Source organism: Aethalodelphis obliquidens, unplaced genomic scaffold (assembly GCF_003676395.1).
Source record: "Aethalodelphis obliquidens isolate GAN/ISIS:26980383/991018 unplaced genomic scaffold, ASM367639v1 scaffold8, whole genome shotgun sequence".
Lineage (NCBI taxonomy): Eukaryota > Metazoa > Chordata > Mammalia > Artiodactyla > Delphinidae > Aethalodelphis > Aethalodelphis obliquidens.
In genome coordinates this window covers 37,065,376-37,083,610 of record NW_020837952.1, presented here as the reverse complement: position 1 = coordinate 37,083,610, position 18,235 = coordinate 37,065,376, and the positions used below count along the sequence as shown (strand labels likewise).

The 18,235-nt window shown below is 40.1% G+C and overlaps 1 long non-coding RNA gene across 2 annotated transcripts in view; it reads right to left on the bottom strand.

Moving 5' to 3' along the window:
- Positions 1–12,640, bottom strand: part of LOC113620828 (uncharacterized) — a 33,676-nt gene extending 21,036 nt beyond the window's left edge. The window contains exon 1 of one of the 2 annotated variants that reach the window (XR_003432938.1): positions 12,412–12,640. This is a non-coding gene — a long non-coding RNA (uncharacterized LOC113620828). The remainder of the gene's footprint in view (positions 1–12,411) is intronic. The other variant, XR_003432937.1, reaches the window with a different exon arrangement.
- Positions 12,641–18,235: the final 5,595 nt, after the last annotated feature.

Below are 18,235 nucleotides of genomic sequence, written 5' to 3'. Positions count from 1 at the left end.
GATCATCTCAATAGATGCAGAAAAAGCTTTTGACAAAATTCAACAACGATTTATGATAAAAACCCTCCAGAAAGTAGGCATAGAGGGAACTTACCTCAACATAATAAAGGCCATATATGACAAACCCACAGCCAACATCGTCCTCAATGGTGAAAAACTGAAAGCACTTCCTCTGAGATCAGGAACAAGACAAGGTTGCCACTCTCACCACTCTTATTCAACATAGCTTTGGAAGATTTAGCCACAGCAATCAAAGACAAAAAAGAAACAAAAGGAATCCAAATTGGAAAAGAAGAAGTAAAACTGTCACTGTTTGCAGATGACATGATACTGCTATACATAGAGACTCCTAAAGATGCTACCAGAAAACTACTAGAGCTAATCAATGAATTTGGTAAAGTAGCAGGATACAAAATTAATGCACAGAAATCTCTAACATTCCTATACACTAATGATGAAAAATCTGAAAGAGAAATTAAGGAAACACTCCCATTTACCATTGCAACAAAAAGAATAAAATACCTAGGAAGAAACCTACCTAAGGAGACAAAAGACATGTATGCAGAAAACTATAAGATACTGATGAGAGAAATCAAAGATGATACAAACAGATGGAGAGATATACCATGTTCTTGGATTGGAAGAATCAACATTGTGAAAATGACTATACTACCCAAAGCAATCTACAGATTCAGTGCCATCCCTGTCACACTACCAACGGCATTTTTCACAGAACTAGAACAAAAAATTTCACAATTTGTATGGAGACACAAAAGACCCCAAATAGCCAAAGCAATCTTGAGAAAGAAGAACAGAGCTGGAGGAATCAGGCTCCCTGACTTCAGACTATACTACAAAGCTGCAGTAATCAAGACAGTATGGTGCTGGCACAAAAACAGAAATACAGATCAATGGAACAGGATAGAAAGCCCAGAGGTAGACCCACACACATACGGTCACCTTAAATTTGATAAAGGAGGCAAGAATATACAATGGAGAAAAGACAGCCATTTCAATAAGTGGTGCTGGGAAAACCGGATAACTACATGTAAAGGAATGAAATTAGAACACTCCGAAACACCATACACAAAAATAAACTCAAAGTGGATTAAAGACCTAAATATAAAGCCAGACACTATAAACTCTTAGAGGAAAACATAGGCAGAACATTCTATGTCATAAATCACAGCAAGATCCTTTTTAACCCACCTCCTAGAGAAATGGAAATAAAAACAAAAATAAAGACATGGGACCTAATGAAACTTAAAAGCTTTTGCACAGCAAAGAAACCATAAACAAGAAGAAAAGACAACCCTCAGAATGGGAGAAAATATTTGCAAACGAAGCAACTGACAAAGGATTAATCTCTAAAATATACAAGCAGCTCATAAAGCTCAGTATCGCAAAAACAAACAACCCAATCCAAAAATGGGCAGAAGACCTAAATAGACATTTCTCCAAAAAAGATATACAGATTGCCTACAAATACACGAAAGGATGCTCAACACCACTAATCATTAGAGAAATGCAAATCAAAATTACAATGAGGTATCACCTCACACCAGTCAGAATGGCCATCATCAAGAAATCTGCAAACAGTAAATGCTGGAGAGGGTGTGGAGAAAAGGGAACCCTCTTGCACTGTTGGTGGGAATGTAAACTGATACATCCACTATGGAGTACAGTATGGAGGTTCCTCAAAAAACTAAAAATAGAACTACCATATGACCCAGCAATCCCACTACTGGGCATATACCCAGAGAAAAACATAATTCAAAAAGACACATGCACCACAATATTCATTGCAGCTCTGTTTACAATAGCCAGGACATGGGAGCAACCTAAGTGTCCATCAACAGATGAATGGATAAAGAAGATGTGGCACGTAGATACAATGGGGTATTACTCAGTCGTAAAAAGAAACAAATGAAAAAGAAACGAAATTGAGTTATTTTTAGTGAGGTAGATGGACCTGGAGTCTGTCGTACAGAGTGAAGTAAGTCAGAAAGAGAAAAACAAATACCATATGCTAACACATATATGGAATCTATAAAAAAAGAAATGGTTCCTAAGAACCTAGGGGCAGGACAGGAATAAAGACGCAGACATTAATAATGGACTTGAGGACACAGGGAGGGGGAAGGGTAAGCTGGCACGAAGTGAGAGAGTGTCATGGACATATATACACTACCAAATGTAAAATAGATAGCTATTGGGAAGCCGCATAGCATAGGGAGATCAGCTCGGTGCTTTGTGTCCACCTAGAGGGGTGAGATAGAGAAGGTGGGAGGGAGATGCAAGAGGGAGGAGATATGGGGATATATGTATAGCTGATTCACTTTGTTATAAAGCAGAAACTAACATACCATTGTAAAGCAATTGTACTCCAATAAAGATGTTAAAAAAATAAATAAAAACATAACCATGTGAGAACTATCAAAATTAAATAAATAATATTGGAATGATACTGTTAAGTAACTATAAAAAAAAAACTATTAAAGACTATTTGAATACCTACAGCAAGAAAACCTATTTATTTTTTGAGTAAACTAGCTTTTTGCCAGTATCTTTGACCATGGAACTCTTTTTTAGGGACTATCTATTAGCATTCTGCAGAAATGCTGTCACAACCCAGTATATCTTTGAGGTAGCAAAGCTGATATTAAAGATGAGAATTTGAAAAGATGACTGTGACATCACATCTCACCCTTGTTAAATTGAATCTACACCACAAAAATATTTTAAGTGTTCAAGTTAAACTGGTTTATTGTATGAGCTGGACTTGGTAAGTTACACATAGAAAGCAATTTTAATTTTGCTTCTGCCCCTTCAAACCTGCTATTTTCACTATTCACCCCTAACCCCTAGGTTCCACTAACCAATACAACTCTGGGCAGTTCTCCATCAGCTTTTCTGATTACCGACAGGTAATAAATGAAAAATCTTTTTTTTCAAGGTGGTAAAAAGTCTAATGCAGTAGAAAGTCCAATCCATGTAAATGTTATCTCTGTCTTCTCTCACAGCTATCACTCAGACTGAAAATCCACAAATAGCGGGAGGGTCCAGGTGGGTTTCCTCACTTTCCCCAGTCAGTATCTTCTCCCCCTTTTCTAGCTGTGATTTCTGGCCTCTCCAGCAATAGGGGAGGTGGGGGAAAGCAAGGCTAAGGTGGAAAGTTGGAATAAGCTTGACCGGTGCCATTACAATCTGCCATTGCAATCCTCTGAGTGTAGTGGAATCCCAATTGAATTTCCTCTCAAGGGGCATTTTGGTGAGTTGTTTTTGAAGACATCTCCCTTTGCCTACATCACAGGGCACCTTTCAGTAACTGTTCTGCTGGCTCTAGTTATGCCTTCTCAGGCCAGCCACTGATGACTTCTTCATTCTCTTGGCTTCTAGTGGTACATCGTCACTAATGTGGTCATGTCACCCTTCCAGGCAGTCTCTTCCAAGATGACCCAATCTGCCTTTCTTGAGCAGATCCTTATTCGCCCCACCAAATTCTGGAAGTGCTGCTTATTCCCAATATAGCTCAGTCCTAGACACCGGAAAAGGGTAGCTCAGGCCACAGTCCCCTGTATTTTCAAGTATGAGTCAGACATCAGTCCCTATGTCTCTTAAAGACTGGAAGACATGTAGTAAGCTCTCCGAGTGGTTCCATTGATGTGCCTCTCTTTTGGTTTGTGTTAAAGAAACACTTCTATCTGGGGTTGAGGGTAGGGATGGGGACACTTACTAAATTGATAACATCCTCCAAAGAATCCTCAGTGCCAACTTCTTTGAAGTTACCCTTGATAGGTTGGAGGTTGCCAATGTGATTACATGGGTAGAACCACTTCCGTAACCTGTTGTGGGGTCTCTTAAGCTACCACCTAGCTTTAGAATGTGGGCTCCTTGGCACCAACTCTATTGGGCCTCTTCTGAGACCTATAGAAAAGAGGAACTTCCCATTGCACATGACTTAATATACTCAATCCACGCTGATATCTTTTATGAGAAATATAGCAAGAGAAACCGTAGCTGAAATAAGAACTAGCCAGAGATATAACCACTGAGACTTAATTATATTTTTTATAATTCATAAGGCCTACAAAATAAGGAAGAAAAAAAATGGAAAATGTTAGTTTTATGTACCAATTATTAGCTTCATATGATGAGTTTTACAGCCATTAGAATGTGGACAGAGATTGAATTTCACTTATAAAAGGCTCACTTTTCTCTATCCCCTAGTTCATGGCCATCGGACAACAAATTAATTTCCCCTATAAATACTTATCTGTGCTTAGGCTTGCACTTGTCCTTTGGTTTTTGTTGTGTTTGACCTTTACAACAATACCCTTGTTTGCCCAGAAATCTCGAGTTGTCAGCGCTGGTTCCTAACGAGCTCAAAGATATTAAGGCCACCAGCAATGATGCTAGAGTTAAGAGTCCCAGCTAAAAAAAGAAAAAGTTCATAGTGAATGTCAATTCTCTGACTGATGTTCGGGGATTAACTGTGTATTTTATCAAGTTAAAAATTCACACAACTTTCTGAAATTCTTCCACTTTTTTTTATAATACCCTAACACAGTGCCTCTCAATCGGGATTGCATATTAGAATCACTTGTGGAGTATTCAAAAATTCTAATACTCAGACTGCAGCCCACTCTAATTAAATCAGAATTTTTGTGTTGGGGCCCAGGTATGAGTACAACCAAGTTTGAGAGCCACTGCTAACACCTTTTGCCTGATGTGTAGCTTCTGTCCATTCATAGCAGAGCACATAATTAAAATCCCTGTGGAACTCTATCCCATCCTTAGGTAGAAGAGTTGGAGAGTACATTGCCTAGGCTGTGAGAAGTTTGGTTTGCCTGCTCAGTGCCTCTTTAAATGTTGATTAGGCTCCATCATTTAAAGTCTAGTTCTTTGTATTTACAAAACAGAAATGGACTCAGACTTAGAGAATGAACTTCTGTATATGGCGGATGGTCAGGGGTGGAAGTGTGGAGGGAAGGGATAGTTAGGGAGTTTGGGATTGACATGTACACACTACTATATTTAAAAAGGATAACCAACAAGGACCTATTGTATAGCACAAATAAATAAAGAAAAGAAGGAAAAACAAAAAAAATCCAGTTCTAATGACAAAATTTTTTTTTTTACTTTATTTTTGTTAATGTCTTTATTGGAGTATAATTGCTTTATAATGGTGTGTTAGTTTCTGCTGTATAACAAAGTGAATCAGCTATATGTGTACATATATCCCCATATCCCCTCCCTCTTGCGTCTCCCTCCCACCCTCCCTATCCCACCCCTCTAGATGGTCACAAAGCACTGAGCTGATCTCCCTGTGCTATGCGGCTGCTTCCCACTAGCTATCTATTTTACGTTTGGTAGTGTATATATGTCCATGCCACTCTCTCACTTCATCCCAACTTACCCTTCCCACTCCCTGTGTCCTCAAGTCCGTTCTCTATATCTGCATCTTTATTCCTGTGCTGCCCTTAAGGTTCTTCAGAATCTTTTTTTTTAGATTCCATATATATGTGTTAGCATACGGTATTTGTTTTTCTCTTTCTGACTTACTTTACTCTGTACGACAGACTCTAGGTCCATCCACCTCACTAAAAATAACTCAATTTCGTTTCTTTTTATGGCTGAATAATATTCCATTGTATGTATGTGCCACATCTTCTTTATCCTTTATCCTATCCTTCTTTATCTTTATTATCATCTGTCAGTGGACACTTAGGTTGTTTCCATGTCCTGGCTATTGTAAATAGAGCTGCAATGAACATTGTGGCACATGACTCTTTTTGAATTATGGTTTTCTCTGGGTATATGCCCAGTAGTGGGATTGCTGGGTCATATGGTAGTTCTATTTTTAGTTTTTTAAGGAAACCCCATACTGTTCTCCATAATGGCTGTAACAATTTACATTCCCATCAACAGTGCAAGAGGGTTCCCTTTTCTCTACACCCTCTCCAGCATTTATTGTTTGTAGACTTTTTGATGATGGCCATTCTGACTGGTGTGAGATGATATCTCATTGTAGTTTTGATTTGCATTTCTCTAATGATTAGTGATGTTGAGCATTCTTTCATGTGTTTGTCGGCAATCTGTATATCTTCTTTGGAGAAATGTCTATTTTAATTGTTTAGTTTCTCTTGAAAACTCAGCTATTCAAGCAACGGTGGCCTGCTTCTCCCCATGACAAGTAGCTTGTGCTGGGTCGAAGCAGATGGCTTTAGAAGGGGCCTATCCTTCCCCGTTTGCCCATAAGCCTCACTCACTGGCATTCCCTTCCTGGCCCCTATAGGCACCTATAGGAAGAGTTCTGGATGCCTGCTATTGTCCAAGTTTGGAGAAGTCTTTCAAACCTTAGCCCCTTCTGTGTTGAAACACGGGCAATTCCAACATACTCCACAGAGACTTCTTTGCTCTAAATGGCTCACATAGTCCCTTAACCCCTGGATTGTTTAAAAGTTTATTCGGTTTCTCTTTTGCGTTCTCTGCCAGCTCATTTTGCACCACCCCTCCCCCCTCCAAGAGAGTTTGTTCTGTTCTTTTGCTTTAAAAAAGGAAAACAAAGTGTGACTACACATCTATTCTCCAAAGACCATAGCTTCTCAAGGCTGAGAGCCAGATGCCTGATTTGTTTTCCATCCAGAGCTGTACATACGGAGAAAGTCAGCAGCACAAGGCCATTCTGCTTTTGACTTTCATAGGACTGAATGCACAGCTAGTCAACAGTGGAGCTGAAAATAGAACCCAGGACTTTCAAATCATTGTTCTGTTTACTGGGCCGTGCTTCCTCCCATAAGTACTTGGTTAAACAACGTCCTGTTTTGCAAAAGTAGAAGTCATAATATACGTATGAGAAATTGGATGCAGAAGCAATACAGGCCTCACCCTCAGGAGAGATGACACTGTAGTATAAAGAAACATGAATTCATTTCTAGCACTGTAACATATAGGTTGGACACACTCACAAATGTGTGTTGAATCATCATCTTTGTAATGTGTGACATTTTGAACAAGGGGCCCTCACTGAGGGCCAAGGATGTATTTGCCTGGCAACCCACAGAAAGGAAATTTAGAATATTAGAAAGGTTATCATGAAAATGACAGGGCCTGTATATAGAGATGGTCAGGGACCTGGAATCTGGGTGTAGCCTTTCAGGATAGGGTAGCAAGTGTCGTAGGGAGGGACCAGAGGTTTGGTAGCACTGTGATTCTCAGCTCAGGGTTTGTGCATGGCCCACGGAGAGCGGAGAAAGCAGATCTGAACAGTAGGAGGACTGCCAGTAACTGACACTTTCCCAAGCTCCAGGGAAGGGTTCAGAACTCTCTCTTTTGTGTCACCATTTTGCAGAGAGCTTACCTCTCTTTTAGGGAGACTGCACTGGTTTTCAGTGAGCTCTCAGAGGGCAGGAACCATGTGGTTCTCTGTGCTATTCCCCTCCCCACCCCCCATGCCTAGCACATATAGGGAGATAGCAGAGTAGAGCCTATAACCACTTTCTGAGTTTGAGTCCCAGCTCTACAACCTCCCACCTGCGAGACTTTGGACAAGTGAGTTTACCTTTGTGTCTCAATTTTCTCATTTGCAAAACAGACATAGTAATAATAGTTCTCACCTCAAACAGTCATTGTGAAAATTGTCTTACTACTGTCAGGTTCTTAGAATGGTACTTGGTACCTAATAAGCATTCATTAAGTGTTAGTTATTAGAGGCTATCAATACATAATTTATGATGGATAAATAGTCTAGCTAACAATATAGTATAGGTAGAATATGCCAGGTGACTCGATAAGCAGTTTGCATGGATTACCTTATTTAATTCCAAAAGCAAGCGCACAAGACAGCTACTCCTGTTGCTCCATATTACAGGTGAAGCACAGAGGGATTAAGTAATTTACTCAAGGCCACACAGCTGGTGACAGGAGAAGGGTTTGAAACTATATGGTCTGATACCACATCTTTCTGCCAATTAAGTATTTCCTAGGAGAAATACTAAGGTAATAGCTGCTTTATGATGTTCTTCTGAGGCTCAAATATAATTTACTAACACTTTGAAAGTAGTAAAAATATATATACATATGTGAGATGACGGTGATGACTAATAAACACACAAGAAATCTCTTATGAGCCTCACTTAGCATATCAAAAGGTGTTAAAAATAATAATTAGCTTTAGGAACCAAAGAACAAGTAAAAGCATTCATTTCAACATACTAAAATGCAATTTGATATGCGGGTGTCGCATACTCCTGATAACAGCCATTGAATAAATTAACAGTTCTTGTTAAGGACTGAAGTGCCATGATCTTTCCCTTGTTTCTTTGGTAAAATATACTTAGTTATGACACATTTTACTTGTTTACATGCTTTATCTCTGAATAGTTTCCCCGGCCATAAATATGAGGGTGAGTGGAAATGATGAGTGTTTTTTTGTCACAGAAATTTTTTGGAGTGTTCTGGTGTTATGGAAAGCAAACCAAACTTGAGGTTGGGAGATGAGGTTTCTGGCTCTGGGCTCATTATCAAATAATTTCCTTTAGAACCTGAAGCAAATCTCTTAGCCTTCCTGGGCCTCAGATTTCTCTGTCTGAAAACAGAGCTTTGGATGCCACTGATTATAACATTCCTAGTACCTTTAGAAATCTTTGATTTCACTCCTGGAAATTTTTATGATAGAGTATACCTTTTCCTATATCCACCCCTATATATATATATATTTCAACATTTTTGAAATCAGATTATTTCACAATTAAAACAAACATTAAATTTAATCTTTTCCTCCTCCTTCTTCTTCCCCCAAAACATTGTCGTTAAATTGACAGTGTATCTTAGAATTAAGGCAAAGAAGTAAATCCAAATATAAACAAAGAACATAACACCCACCATCACAAACAATAGCTAAAGCTGTTCTAAAGTCTTAGTTGATGTGCGAATGGACTTGTGTACTGATAATTAGAGAAAGAGCACTTAGTACATCACTACTGCTTAATTTCTTTAGAGTTCAGGCCCTCTTCCAAGGAATGAATTATATTTTCTCTGTAGCAGCTATGATTCCAGGGTTCCCCCCTGCCAATGTTGACAGCATCCTATCAGAGACAAATACCTGTAAAAACTAAAATGTCCCAATACGTTGACTCTGTGACCATCTGTATGTACCTGTGACTAATCTTATGAAGTCAAGTCAGTCTCTTTGCAGTCAGCTAAGAATACTAGGGGCCTTTCTTTCCTCCAGGCATATCCAAGTGGGAGAACAGCTGTTCTTTGTTTCAGGAAAGGACAGGGCGAAGGTTAGTTCATGGGTAGAGTTTCCTGTTTGTAATGTCTGAAACCAAGGAAGGTGCCAACATTTTTGAAGCTTTTGAAGGTTTTATTAGAGGTAAGGTAGTTCGTGTTGGGGTAGAGTTGCAATGAAAATGCAATTTCCTCCCCAGTTGATGTCCTTTCAGATGTGCCTAAGACAAATCATACAATTGTCCTGCTAATGGTCCTTTGATGGCTCTCCTTTGCCTGCCAGACAAAGTCCAAACACTAGCACTCTCTAAACTCTACCCAGAATTATTTGCAATTCTATGAACTCTTTTTGCTCCATCTTGTAGAATCACTGAATTCTAAGTGTTCTAGTCTATCTTTCCTCCTCTGTGAAAGGGCATGTACTTTCACAAATACATTCACTATGAGTCCAGAAGTGGAGAGTATTGTGTTCTCACCGTCCTAGGCAGTGGTGCTGGGAATGCACAAACAGGAGCTCTTTAAAATCAAAATGCCTGAGGCAGCCATCAATAAAAGGTTCCTTCACCTGCTGTCTCCTAGTCCACTGGCAGGACTTGAGGGGTAAAGGCCCTCTCCTTGGACTGGGACGCTGGAACTCTAGCCCATCCCTCCATCTTCTCCAGGATGTCCCCTGCATGGGGAGTCATCGGGTCAGTAATGCTCACCGGCCTTTTAAAAGATGATATCATTTGCAGTATAGGTGGTTTGGGCGTCTTAACTCTCCTAAACTTCAGTGTCCTCATCTATAAAATTTGTTATGATAAAGCCTCCTTCATAAGCCTAATCCTGCATATTAAGTGGGATAACATATAAAGCCCTGAGCACATACTATGACCTATGAGTTCATTATTTTTGTAATATGGGATTTGGTTTTATTTTGTATAATGTGTCATCAAAATTTTAGTTTTGAAATATTTGGGTTCCCATGTTAAGGGGAATTCCCTCTCCCTGAATCTCCTTCTTGACTGTGTTCCAGCAGTCTGTGTTCCAGCAAGCTTCTTCTCTCTCGTATCTTATAAACATTTAGGTTCCAAAACAAAGTCTGTACTTAACTATTAGGCTAACCAATTAGTTTAGTCTGTCTACATAATGGTGTGATGAAGATGCCTGCAGATATTGGTTCACTAAAGTCGATTTCCCTTACCAATCATCTGTGATGACTAGTTCGTCTGCAATAGTTCCTGCAGTTCCAGCCTTCATGCCAAGCAATGGAGCTGCTGGCCTTTCCCCCAGCCCTGTACACAATTCCCATCTGTGGAAACTAAAATCACCTGCTGGAAGAGATGCTTGCTTGTCCACATTGCCAGGAGGAGCATGGAGTTGGGACATTTCTTTGGCTTGTTGGGAAATAACCTGGGCTTTAAGCTTAGCTGAACCTGGGTTCAAGTCCTGACCTTGCCATTTGCAAGCACTTCCAGGGCCAAGGAAAGCTCAACAAATGTTGGTTTCCTCCCTTGTCTCCCTTTGAGAAACAGTGCACCCTTCTTTCCAGTGGTTCATTTCTGTGATCTAGTCATATGGACATTCAGTCCAACACATCCATACCAAGAAGCACCTGGTTACGAATTTTACTTTCTGTTGCCTTTGGTTCTTTTTCACAAAGCCAGGATTTCAAAAACAGCTCGTGAACAGTCTGTATTTCACGGCGATTTATTATCACACCTTTCTCCAGATGTGGATGTTCTATTACCCCTGGCTTCCTGACATATGAAAAAATATATTCCTTCTCTCTCAGTGTGTGTCTCCTGATAACAAGTTCAGACAAGCATTTTCTAAATAATTAAAGAGAAGGTGGCTGCCACGGGCATCTATAACTGACCTATTTCAGAATTCGATTGGGCAACTCTTACCTCACTTTCCAGGGAGAGGCAGTGTGTTGTCATGAGAATATCTCTCCAGAGGTAGTCAAAACAAATGGCAGTTCCTGACCTTGGGCGTATTCCCTGGCCCTCTGTGGTCCTGCGTTTGTTCCTCTTTCTGAAAGGCAGACCATGCCACATGGCATCTAAGGTCCATTCCTCCCCTAAAACACCTGAGTCTACTTCTTGCTGATTTATAAGAAAACACATTGACTTGCCTGAAGATATTAAATGGCAAATATTTAAGAAGAGAACTGGTCCTTCTCCACTTCTCTTTTACGTCTAGGTTATAAAATTATTATAATGATTACTCTTTCATTACTCACCTAATCCCATAAGACACCTCTCACTATATAAATGCACACAGCCTGTTTTCCAACAGCAATCACTCATTTTGTTGATGGGAATCAGGTCCTTTCTAAAGGCCAGTAAGAGAGGGTACCAGCTTTCTGCTAGCAGACTTTACTTTCTTCAATGGGCAAAAGGTTTACTGTGGCTGAGACCAATGCAGCATCACCCAGTTGTCTTCTCCTAAGGGAGAATTACCAACTACTCTTCAGGTACTCCAAAGGCTTGCAACATATGCCATGAGGTTGGAGGAGAAGAAAAGGGATATTTATTAGTAGGAAAAAATGAGATACAGTAGGTTCTCCTTGTTTTGTCTCTCTATACTGCTTGGTGTTACACTAAAGCATTTTACATAGAGATCTCATTTCTCCTCTTTTACACTCAGGACCACTCTTCAAAGCAAGTCTTATACCTCTTTTACAGCTGAAAACATGGAGCCTCAGTGATGTTAATGAATTTCCCAAGGTCACCCAGGTCTCTGGCTATAAAACCTGTGTTTATTTCATGTCATTAGCATGGCCCCTACCAGGAACTCCTACATGTGTCTAAAATGGGTAAAGAAAAAATTGTTCCGGCATGTGGAGAAACCCTGAAATGACTCACTCCGCTGAGGCAAGCCTGCCAAAATGTTGTATTCCACATCTGCAAAGCTTCAAACAGGGACCCTATGAACATGGAAGCAAATACTTAGGTATTTCACACCCCTATACTGAGAGAGTTTTGAATTCTTTTTCCCAATAGATTCACAAAAGTCAGACATTATTTGAGATGCAATAGTAATGGATACCATTGACTGAACTCATTATGCTCCCAGCTCTGTGCTAAACACTTTATAAGCATCATCTCATTTACCCAGACATTGTTCCATGAGATGGTTACCACCCTCTTATATAGACACGGGCACTGAGACTTACTAAGAAGTGTCACTTACCCAAGTGTCATGGACTCGGAGACTGCGAAAACAGGTACGTCGGAATCTAAAGCAGATCGCTCCTGTTGATTACTCAGCAATGCCTCAGCACTGCAGGGCAGAACAGGACTCAGGGAGCCCTGTGCTCTCTCTCCATTGGGTCTGCACTTCCATATGGTAACTTGAAAACTTGTAGGAATCACTACTGTGAATAGAGAATGTCCACAACCGGCAATAACAATTATAGGGACAATCAACACTGTAAGTTCTCACTGTACTTGCATTCATTAAAGATAGAAATTAATGGGGAAGAAGGCAGAGGGGAAAATCCCTGTCTCAAAAGAGGTCATCGGAACAATAGAGCAATCTCAGTAATTATTTAGAGGGAACAGAACTGATTATTTATCAGAAATAGAACAATAAAGAGGCCATGTCCAGAAGCCGCCTCCCTTGCAGCATTTCCTGGAAAGATCACACATTGTTTAGTTTAATAGTTTCAAAAATAATAAGGAATAACAAGATCCGCCAAGCTAGATTTGACTAGAAGATAAAAGATTGCCAATAATAGAATGTATTTCAGTTGATTTCAGCATAGTGAAGCCAAAGCTAGAAAGGAATCATTAAGGAAAAGTATGTAAATTCTTTTTTTTTTTAACATTTTTATTGGAGTATAATTGATTTACAATGGTGTGTTAGTTTCTGCTGTGTGACAAAGTGAATCAGCTATATGTATACATATATTCCTATATCTCCTCCCTCTTGCGCCTCCCTCCCACCCCTCTAGGTGGTCACAAAGCACAGAGCTGATCTCCATGTGCTATGCGGCTGCTTCCCACTAGCTATCTGTTTTACGTTTGGTAGTGTATATATGTCCATGCCACTCTCTCACTTTGTCTCAGCTTACCCTTCCCCCTCCCCATATCCTCAAGTCCATTCTCTACATCTGCGTCTTTATTCCAGTCCTGGCCCTAGGTTCGTCAGAACCACTTTTTTGTTGTTGTTAGATTCCATATATATGTGTTAGCATACGGTATTTGTTTTTCTCTTTCTGACTTACTTCACTCTGTATGACAGACTCTAGGTCCATCCACCTCACTACAAATAACTCAATTTCATTTCTTTTTATGGCTGAGTAATAGTATGTAAATTCTGACCTTGCATTTTGCAGTGACAACACTTAAGCAATCGTAGTCTAATCCAAGTTTGTCACAGGATGCTAGACTTTCATATCATGGCTTTCAGTCCTCAGCTGATAGCTGATTATGACAGCAGATCTTTTCCTGGAAACTGAATGAGTTTAAAATATATAGTGACCTGATATTAGTGGATTAGAGAGACGAGGTCAGAGATGGGAAATGAATCAGGGTTGGTAAACAACTGTGGCCACTTATGTTGCAAATGTGCAACATAAGGATGAAAGGTGGCCAGTGCACTCACGTGATTCTCTCAAAATGGCAGAAACAAGAGCTTATGTGCTTGTATCCAGTTTAGAAACATCATCATCCCCAACTTATAACTCAGGTCCGATGTTTATAGGCATTTTGGAAAGTGATGGGAAAACAAATTCATTCCTTTTTCAAACATTTATTGAGTACCTACAAATACACCAGACGTTGTGGAACATGTGGTGTAGACGCAGGAGAGGGACAAAGCCACTGAAAAATAAACAGCAATGCAAAACGGTCCACATTCAGTACAAAAGGAGGCCTAGGCCAAAAGTGCAAACACATGAAGCAGCCACTGATGGCAGATGCTTGCTCCTCTCAAAGAATTATAGACCAGATACTTACACTCAGAGAAATGAAGACTTCCTAAAAATATGAATGTGCCAGCCAGCATTGTTTTTCTGACATTAATCTAGATTTAATAACGTTTAGACATTAAAAAAACCCAGACTTCTTGAAAGAAAGAAAGAAATTCATCCACCTGATCCCACAATGGTAGCACTATGAGAGGACTTAAAAGAAATGTTAGTGCAAAGATATTTTCTGTTTTTAATTCACTTTTTAATTCACTCCAAGACACATACAGCATTGTTTATAGGTGTCAATTCTAGTAGAAGTCAACATCCACTAGCTCATCTACTCACAAGAAGAAAGCAAGGCTCAGAGACATCAAATCCGGTGGCCCAAATGCAGATGTCTCAACTCTGTATTGCCTCCCTAATCTTTATTATGACTCTGAACTTAGCTACTCCTTCCTGTACCAAAGGTATGGGATTCTCAAAGAAAAGATAAATAAATGTTAAATTATAATAATAACAACTGAATCCCCGGTTGGCTGCTATCAAGGAAAGAAAGAAAGAGGACAGGAAAAAATATGCCCTGTAACTTTCTGAAAGGCAACAAGAATTTAGAGCAAGATTCCTATTTGCATTTGCAGGACAGGGCGTGAAAATATTGATTACTGTGCAGCAGGGAATTTCCTGTCTGCCTCCAATAAAGTGCATTCCACAAGCCTGATATTCTTGGAACATAGTGTTACACCTTGGAATTTCCCTAAATCTGAAAAGAGAGAGTGGCTTTCAACCTTCCCTGTTCTAAATAACATATTCTAACTTCCTTAAAAAGATGGATCTATGTGGGTGTTAAGAATTTGATATCTTTACTTCCTCTAGATCCCAATTTTCTCTCCAAATTCATATCATCACCTTCTTCAAAAAAAAAAAAAAAAAAGACCACCATCTCTCTCTCCTGACCATCCACACAGATCAGCTGCCTCATACATGAGGTGTTTCCAACATCACTGGCAGAAACCAGTTGCATCATTAGAAGTTTGGATTGCCTTTCCTGCTAAAGTTACCAGTCCTTCAGACATATCTGAGGTAGTGTTAATATATGTCTATAAGTTTTTTATCAGAAGGAGAAATCAAGAAGGAGAGTCCATGTCCCACCCCCTCCTTAAATCCGGCAGGTCTTTGTGACTGCCTTGACAATTCCAGGGAGGAGATCTGGGTGACTTCTGAGTCTAGGATGGAGAAGTCCATGTGGCCTCTTCCAGTGTTTCCTGGGACAGTCACTCTGGGAGCTTTTCCCCCACGTAAGAAGTTCATTTACCCTGTGTCCATCACTTAGAAAGATCATGTGGAGATACCAAATCGAGAAAGTGGTACCCAAAAGGCTTCCCAGTCTAGATGTCAGTTGTGAGTGATGAAGCCTTGGTGATAATTCCAGTCCCGGGCACTATTACAACCTCATAAGATCCTGCGTGAGAACCACTTACCCAAGCCCAGTCAAACCCAGGATTTGTGAGAAAAATAAGTGTTACTGTTGTTTTAAGCCACTGTTTGAGATGTTTTATGCATGATAGTAGACAATTGGAACAGATTCTGAGAACTGGAAGTTGGGTGCTGCTGTAACAAAACCTAAAACGTGGGACATTGACTCTGGGACAGAGTGGTGGGCAGAAGTTGGAGGGATTTTGAAGAGACTGTGCACAGAAGCCTGATGGCCCTTGAAGAGGCTACTAGAATGTTAGCAAGATGTCACCTGCAGTGACACGATAAATACAAAAGGTATCGAGTGGACTGGTAGATTTGGCTAAAAAGAATTTCAGCCAGAATGTTGAAAATGCCAGATGGCTTCTTTTAGTCACATATAAATATGTAGAGAGATGAGTTCAAAATGGGAACTGTTTCGTTTTCAAGAAAACTTAAAGAAAATATATAAAAGATCCAGTGCTTGCTACATTCAAATATAAAAGTATTTCTCATTCCCAGTTTCTCCATACAGCAGAAGATTCTCAGATTAAGAAAGGGTGTCAGACCAAAGATCAAATCCAAAAGCCAAAGAGCCTTTGTGGGTAATGTCTCATAGACCCCTTGAAACAGACAAAGTTTCTCTAAGCATCTTAAGGGCATACCAGGCAGACTCTCTTAGTTAAACAGTGGGGCTTCTAATAATCTTAAAGTAATGGTCCCATTGCAGCTTTACAGGAATCCCAAGGTAGAGAAGGACTTACATCGAAAAGATTTGTGGGGAAGTTTTTGTCTAATGGAGTATACTCTAATAAAAATGATGAGAAGTCCACAGAGGTTTTTGCTGGGTTTTTTTTTGGGGGGGGTTTGTTGTTTTGTTTTTTATTGAGATATAATTGACATATAACATTATTTTTATTTCAGGTATACAACATGATTCAATATTTGTGTATATTGTAAAATGATCACCTCAATAAGTCTAGTTAACATCCATCACCACACATGGTTACAATTTTAAAAAATACAGTGACAAGATTTTATTGATTAACATTTTGCCAGCATGGACTAAAAGGGACAAAAATAGTTAGAAACAAAAAGAGATCTTTAGATTCCAGAATTTCTATGGGCAGGAGACAGGCTGATAAAACTATTCAGCTTCCAATACAGGGCACATTTTGTATAAAAGGAAAGATAATTTAAAGGGAACCAAGATAATTTAAGAGGAACCAAGACTGAAAGGGGAGACCCAGGAGAAGTGGGAAAATCCTTCCTAGGCAGTAGGACTGAGACCTGAAGAAGGAACAGGGAATGTTTGCCTGGCTAGATTTCAAAATTTCATTGAACCAATGACGATTGTGTACTTCCATTTTCCTCTGTTTTCAGCAAGAATGTCTACAGTGATTTTCCAAGGCATAGCACACCATTGTTTGTTGGGTATATAGGTGTTGGTTCACAAGTGTTCAGACTGAGAGAAACAATATACAAGAAACCTCACCCGGGCTTCCCTGGTGGCGCAGTGGTTGAGAGTCCGCCTGCCGATGCAGGGGACACGGGTTCGTTTCCCGGTCCGGGAGGATCCCACATACCGCGGAGCGGCTGGGCCCGTGAGTCACGGCCGCTGTGCCTGCACGTCTGGAGCCTGTGCTCGGCGACGGGAGAGGCCACGGGAGTGAGAGGCCCGCATACCGCAAAAAAAAAAAAAAAAGAAACCTCACCCAAGGGGTTTCATTTGTACCTAGATTTGATTTAGATGATAAGATTTTGAACCTTGATCCTAAGCCTGATGAGACACTGGGGTGTACTGGAAGGGGTGAATTTATGGATTTTTTTGAATGTGGAAGCAATATAAATAATTTGTGGCCAGTAGATATACTTTGGAATTTTAAAACTTGTTCACAGTTTTTTGACACTCTTCCCATCAAGAGGTGGAGTCTAGTTCCTGTCCCCTTAAATATGGACTGGACTTACTAACTCATTTCTAAAAAATAGAGTGCGATGGAACTGATGCTACATTAATTCCAAGCCTAAGGCTTCAAAGATAATACAGCTTCTTCCTGGCTCGCTCTTGGAACACTCATTCTTACAATCACCCCCCGCCCAAAACTTGTGAGAAAGCCCGGGCCAAATGGAGAGTCCTGGAAATGAACCAAGGCCCCAGGCCCTCAGCCCCAGCTGAGCTCCCAACTTGTCAGCCATACGAGTGAGCCACTTTGGAAGGAAATTCTCCAGTCCTCCATCAAGCTGAGGCCACATGGAGCAGAGACAAGTCTTCCCAGATAAGCCCTGTCCAAACTGCAGATTTACTTGCAAAATAAATGACTGTTGTTTCTTTTGAGCCGTTACGTTTACAGTGGTTTGATACATATCAATAGAAATAGGAATAATTTCTCGTCAGGTATATATACAGTTGAGTTAGGGGTGCCGACCCTCAGTGCAGTTGAAAATTCACATACAACTTCACAGTTGGTAAATCCTGAGTCAACCAACCGCGGATTGTGTAGTACTGTAGTATTTGCTATTGAAAAAAGTCCACCTATAAGTGGACATGCACAGTTAAAACCTGTGTTGTTCAAGGAGGGTCAACTGTGTATATACATCTGGCATTTATTGAGGAATAAATACTGTCTAGACCATATTCTATATGCATTA